The sequence below is a fragment of the Eleutherodactylus coqui genome, chromosome 11, assembly GCF_035609145.1.
Source record: "Eleutherodactylus coqui strain aEleCoq1 chromosome 11, aEleCoq1.hap1, whole genome shotgun sequence".
Taxonomy (NCBI): domain Eukaryota; kingdom Metazoa; phylum Chordata; class Amphibia; order Anura; family Eleutherodactylidae; genus Eleutherodactylus; species Eleutherodactylus coqui.
Window position 1 is genome coordinate 35,816,102 of NC_089847.1, and position 6,862 is coordinate 35,822,963.

The 6,862-nt window shown below is 44.5% G+C and overlaps 1 pseudogene; it reads left to right on the plus strand.

Annotated features, from left to right (window-relative positions):
* Positions 1–4,123: 4,123 nt before the first annotated feature.
* LOC136582934 (small nucleolar RNA MBII-202) lies at positions 4,124–4,207 on the plus strand (annotated as a pseudogene).
* Positions 4,208–6,862: the final 2,655 nt, after the last annotated feature.

The following is a 6,862-nucleotide window of genomic DNA, read 5'->3' on the forward strand; positions in this document are numbered from 1 at the left end:
TTTAGATTTTTATCTTTACCATAATCTACTTCTCTTTCATTCTCTCTATTATTCTCAGTCCTTCCTACATGATCATACCTTTTGTCTTTCCTTTTCCAGTATGGATTCCTATTGGAGTGATTATAATTAGTATATACCCGAGTTTACCCTAACCAAATGCAGGGGAAAGAATGCAGAAGTTCTCCTTTCATTAGGATCTTCAATAATCATATCTCTAGATCTATGTGACCTCTGAGGTCGGCTACTTTGTACTTTTTTCTTTGTAAAATCCTTAGAGAGTCCAGATTTGGTATTGAAATCTCTCAAATCACGGATTAGTTTTTTCATCTTACACATACATATATTCTTTTCAGTTCTATACATATGGTTAATAGCATACAGTATTTCTTCTCTACTGCTGTGCATCCCAAAATCTAGGACTGATTTAAAACCAGAAATAGACAAGTCTGTTCTTTTTGCAATCGACTTATCTAACATTAATGATGAAAAAGTGCCCAACATTAGACTCCATTCACCAGAGAATTCTTCATCCCTGGGAAATCTGACCCTATAGGCACTCTCAAGCCTCTAGGGGTCAAATGATTCTCTCTATAAACCTTAAGAAATATCCAATCCAATGTATGCCTCCATGTATCATATACAGAGCCTTTCAGAGAATAGGCTTCCTTGGGTAAGGATGAGCCAGAAGTTTCAATAGTCCATCCTAAATCGCCCTCAAACACATGGAGGATAGATGTCACATAGATTCCTTCAAGATCCTTATGATTTGCCACTAACAATATTTATGGATATATGAGTTTCTAAATGTTGTTTAAATAGATGAAAGAAGTGTAAGTTCATTGTACTTGAGAAAGTCGCGGTTCTTGCAACGAAACACGTTGTGCTGTGTTATTATGGAATAAGGACCATTACTGCTGATTCGGAGGATTACATCGGGTCTTTCCTGCTGGAGCGCCGAGACCCTTTTTTGTTCTGTTCCTTTCTGCATTATGTGATAAGTGGGGTACCATGAGAGTGCTGTGTGATGTGGAGGCGACAGAACCCTAAGGGGTTTCAGCAGTCTGTGAGAAAGCGTGGTACATGCAGTGGTCTGTGGTAGGAGAGGCTGGTGAACAGTGTGTGAGATTATTTATTAGGGTTAGCCGCTGGTTGGCACTGTTAAAAGGGGGCAGCAGAATTTGGGGTTTGCGCATATGTTGCGCATGTGCTGGGGAAGCGTGGAGCTAAAGAGGTCTGTTGCAAATTCTGCAGAAACAAATGATGGCTGGAAGAAATTGTCAAATTGTTCTGGGCCGACTACAGATGAAAACCAAAAGTGAACAACACTAATCAGATATGACATCACCTGTGATCCCTGGAGGTAATTGTGCTGTAAGACTGGGTTCACAAGAGACGGATTTGCCATAGAAATTCCATGCGGAAATTCTGTGCGACAAGTCCGCCTGCGGCACCTAATCCCAGGATTAGCCAGCCATCTGTACGAGATTGTGCAAAAATCTCGTCCACATGGGGCAGCCAATCCGTTGCGGCAAAACCGGGCCGAACTGGAGATGCGGGGCAAAATTGACAGCCGCAGCATCTCAATTCTTTTTTTTTTTTCCCCCACTGCAGCCTCACTCCTCTCTATGGGGAGAAAAAGCCGCAGCGGAATGCCAGCAGCCAGGGCAAAATGCCGCAGGCATTGGAGCTGCGGCTCTCCCACAGAAATCTTGCAGTTTTTCGGTGCGGCCAAACTGTGAGATTTGCAGACAGATGCAGACAGCAGAGGCCGGAGGAGGGGGACGCAGGTAAGTAATTGTGTTGTTTTTTTTAATGTATATAACGGGCAGCACTGCAAGGGGGCTAATAGGCATTCTTATTACCACAAAAGGGACACAAACGACATTATTACTATAACAACACCAGGAGGAGTATTATTAATAAATACGGGCCAGGGTCATTATTACTTATAGGGATTATTTGCCCATTTTTTTACTGTTGAAGTTTGCTCTGGACAAGTCATCCATAGTAGATAGATAGGGTCTACTGCTGTCCATCAGCTATTCATCCCGCCTGTTGTCCAGTGCAGCGGGCCAAATGTTGTCATAAGATGATGGGGAAGAAAGTGCGAACGCTGGCTTTATTTATTGAAATCAATGTGAGAGCCACACTGAGGCTTCACTTCCTGCTTCTCTTCTGCCAGTACTACCTCCCTGTGCTCTTATTACAGCATCCGGCCTGCTATACTGAGCAGAGAGCTGATGGACGGGGTTCCCTAGCGGCAGACCCCGTCCATCAACTGCTACTGATCTATACAGAGCATAGGCCATCAGTGAAAAAATGGGCAGACAAACCCTTTGAAAGGGGGCCGGGAGAGTCATTATTACTAAACGGACACCAGGAGGGGCATTATTACTGAGTGGTGGCATAACAGGGGGAACAAATTCTGTGTGGGGAGCATTAATATTGGCACTACTATGTGGGGATTACAATGAGCACAAAAAGGAGCTTAAATTACTAAGTGGCAGATATGGCATTATTGCTGTCTGGAGCAACATGAATGGTGGCATTGTGTAGAGATATGGAAAGGTAAAATTAGAGTTAAAGTTGTCTGTCAAATTCTGCAGAGACAAATATGTGTGAAGGAGAAATCATGATTGTGGTCTGAGCGGGATGGAGAAGAAAAGGAAAAGTGAAACACCCCAATTAAAGGGGACATCACCAGTGATTAATGGAGCTAATATACTATAATCACACAGCCTGTCGAGATCCATTATACTGGTGCTGTGAACTGGTATCTACCTCTCTATGGCCACAGTATGGGTGTAACATTGGTCTTTGTATACTTTTTTTCAGTAACACTATAGGTGTATTATGTGGTCAAAGTCTGTAGGTATTTTTTGGCTGTCATATATTGTTATTAGTTATATTAATCCTTGTAGTGGTTTTATTCAGTACCTCCGGTAGCTTAGAGGCGGGAGCTGTCACAGTCCCAACCCCGGGGCTTTGCTCTACAGGGCCAGTGTGTTTTCACGGCCCTGCAGAATGAAGCCCAAACACCCAGGACATGAAAACAATAAGGGGTTAAGAGAAGCCAGCCGATGATGATCATTGATGTTGTGGAGGCCTAAAGGGTAGAAATAGGCAGCACCTTAATATATACCTGCAGCTCTAACATGTTCTGTGCTTCGTAGAAGATCTGCTGCAGTGAGCTATCCACGCCGCATAGATTTCTCCCCTCCTACAGTCAGCAGTGCTGCAGCTGGCGGTTTGCTGACGCCTGCCTACTTGTGTTCATCCCACTTGCTGCTAATTTGGCCCCAGCTACAATATGGGCCCACTTTATAGTTTTATTCCAGGGCCATTTTGTGTACCAAACCCACTCACACAGGGAGACATACAGATGACCAGTCAGCAATTTTATGCTTGTTGAAAGTCAAGGATCAGCGGACAAATGAGCGTTGACTTGTTTGTTGGCTGATGGTTGTACTTCTTACACTCCCCAATTGTGGGACAAGCCGTGTAAAAGTTCTTTACTTGGGAGGTGAGAGCTGTCACGTCTTGCTGCATGCTCAGCAGTTAACGATATAGATGGCCACTGGAGCCCTAGGCTTTATACACACACGGTGGGCTGCGTACAGATATAGTATTGGGGGTCGTGAAAACACATATGGCTGCCTACTAAGGGATTTTCCTCTTAGGGAATAAGTCGTCATGGTCTCCAAGGTTTCAAAACATGATTATTGTGTAGAGATGTAGTAGAGCCAAGCGAGTTATCAATATTAAGGCTATGGTTACACGGCAGCATGGGTCACATGACCAAAGATCTTTGTGTAACCCTTCCACTTCAGTCTCTCATTAGTGCCAATGCGGTTGCAGCACATCTCACAAATTCTTGCCACCTGCAGCTCGCAAAACAATAGACACCAAGACTGGAACTTTTGTCGATCTGCGGCTCGCAGCAACTTGCCACCCGTGCCGCCACGTGGCCCTAGCCTTAATCGCACAACACGTTGGTGTGTTCAGTGAATTCAGCTCTGCTCCTTCAATGTATTTGTCTTCTCCGCAGTCGTAATCACTGGTTGCAAAGCAGATAATGGTCCTTATATTGTCCACAGTTGGTGTGCAGCTCCTGACAGCAGCGTGATGGCACATTGTCCCGAATCTCTGCTTTTTTGTGATGACTGCCTCCTTGAATCCTTTATTCTGATGGTTGTTGGAGTCAATCTTACACTTGTTTTCATCAGAGATCATCATTGATGCAACAAGTCTACAGAATCCCTGCAGACCAACGTACAGAGACAGCAAAGTGGTCATCTTCCACGCAAACCCACCGCTCCCAAGAGGTCTTCTGTCCCAGTCCGTTTGGTCATATTATACATAGGAAGATAATTTGCTGTGTGGTGCTCAGCCAATCAGAGCCAGCGTTTCCTGGAGGCGGGGAATTTCCAATCCCCAGCCAGAAGACTTGCCTGAAGACAAGTGTCGGGGATCGGGGAGAAGATGCAGTGGAGCTGACAGCGCTTCTTAGGTGATGTAAGTGTTTTTGTTTTCTGCAGCTAGGGCTTAGTTTAGGGCTCTTCCAATAGGATTTCCTACTGTAAAAGGTTCATCACACCGCACATTTTCATACGATGCAACAGAGAGGAAGGCTCCTTAGGAAAACATGGGCTGCAAAACATCACAAGTTGCGGGCATTTCGCGAAGCCCGCAAGGTTTTTGACTCGCAATGTCGCATGCTACAAAACATCAAAAATGCGAAGAAACCCAAAGGAAAGAGATCAGAGGTGGGCAGGAAATATAATGTCACTCGCAGTCACCAATAACATGGTGGATCAGCCATCTGCAGCCGGCGGCTCTCCTGCTGTTCTTTAACCGCAGTGTGATGGGAGTTACATATCACAGTCCACTTTATGTAGTAGTACAAGTACATTGTTAGGGTTTTATATCATTGAAGCTTAATTTATATAAAACCCTAACAATATACTTGTACTACTACATAAAGTGGTCTGTGATATGTAACTCCCATCACACTGCGGTTACAGAACAGCGGGAGAGCCGCCGGCTGCAGATGGCTGATCCACCATTGTGTAACGAAAGTTCTACAATTTGTTTACTAACTCATTGTGTCAGATCATCGTTTTGCTGTCAGTAAAGGGGAACATTCTTCTTTACATCCAGTTCGGAAGGGGTAACATCACTCCTTAGGTAGAGAGCACCAAAAAGGTGAGTGAGGAGATGCATAAGGCCATCCATGCTCCTCTGGGCAATATGTACATAAGGAAGATGGAACAATACCTCTGCAGCGTCACCTATTGGATGGCAGCATTCCTTCAAATCAATGCTTAACCCTTTATATAACTATATATTACGGGTCAAGCATTCATTTAAAAGAATGCTGCCATCCAATAGGTGGCGCTGCAGAGGTATTGTTTCATCTTTCTTCTTTACATCCAAAGACTAAAAGCATGTACAAACGTAATACTTTCCACAGCTGTGTATCCAGTCTACTCAATCCTCTGTGTCCTAAATGTCAGTATCAATCTATCTTCTGTGCTGACAGTTTGCTACAATGTATCATCTTGGGGTCCAGACTTGGATTGCAGAGGATTGTATAGACTGAATTTAACTGTAGCAAAGCCTCAACTGTAGGAAATGTTGCGTTTGCACGGGTTTCAGCCTCTGGTTTCCAATCATTTATACCAATAACGTAGTGCAATTTACTTAAAGGGGTTGTCCATGTGTAAACTATTGCTGTCCTATCCTTGAGCTAGGCCACCAGTAGTAGATTGATGGGGCTCCAACTGATCAGCTATTCAGCGGCCGATGCTCACCTGCTCTCATATGACTTCTGCAGGAAGCAGACAGCTCTGTTCCCACTGCAGTGGGGAGGTTTGGTATTTAAGGCTATTCATTTCAATGGGAACTTAGCCTGCAATATGAGGCCGGGCCACTGCTGTGGAAACAGAGCTGTCTGCTTCTTGTAGAGATTAGCTAGTGTACAAGCATATCGTCCCAGCAAACAGCAGATTGGTGGGGGTCCGGGCAGCAGACCCCACTAATCTACTATTGATTGTCTATCTTAAGGACAGGTCATCAGTGGTTTACAACTGGACAACCCCTTTGTCTTCTCTTCTATTTCTACAGATTGAGGCCAGAAAAGAACAAATTTCATAAACAAAGAAGGCGCTGAAAGAAGCTGAGGGAAATGACCTGGAGAAGCTGGTGTAGTATGTAGGATGCCCTAATTGTCATCATATAAGGGTTACGATTGTGGTGTGCACCATGTAAATGAGCGTGCAGCTATTTCTAATGGAATTTTTCCTTCCAGATCCCCCTGTGTATTAATCCTTAGGATTCCGTATATCAGCTACCATTATGATCAGTTCATACGAGCTGTAATGACGACATGTGATGCTGGGAGGAAAATTCATCAAAACTGGTGCAGGTGAAAACTTTGACTGTGGGGATCCAACCACTGGGACCTCCACTGATCTCAAGAACTGGGGTCCTTATGGTCCCACCACAGCAGAGATCTTGCATGTCTACTACCAATTCATTTAAATGACAGCACTGGAGATTGCTCGGCGTTTATACAATTTCAGCATTGTCATTGAATGAATAGAATGGTGCTGCACATGCGCAATCTCCTCTCCATTCATGTAGGGATTTTCAGAAACTCTATTTTCGGGCTGGGTGGGAGTCCAAGCGGTTGGACCACCACTGCAGTTATAAGGTTATTCCCTATCCAGGAGACGCGGGATAACTTTAGGTCTTGATTAGAGATGAGCGAGCACCAAAATGCTCGGGTGCTCGTTATTCGGGACGAACTTTTCGCGATGCTCGAGGGTTCGTTTCGAGTAACGAACCCCATTGAAGTCAA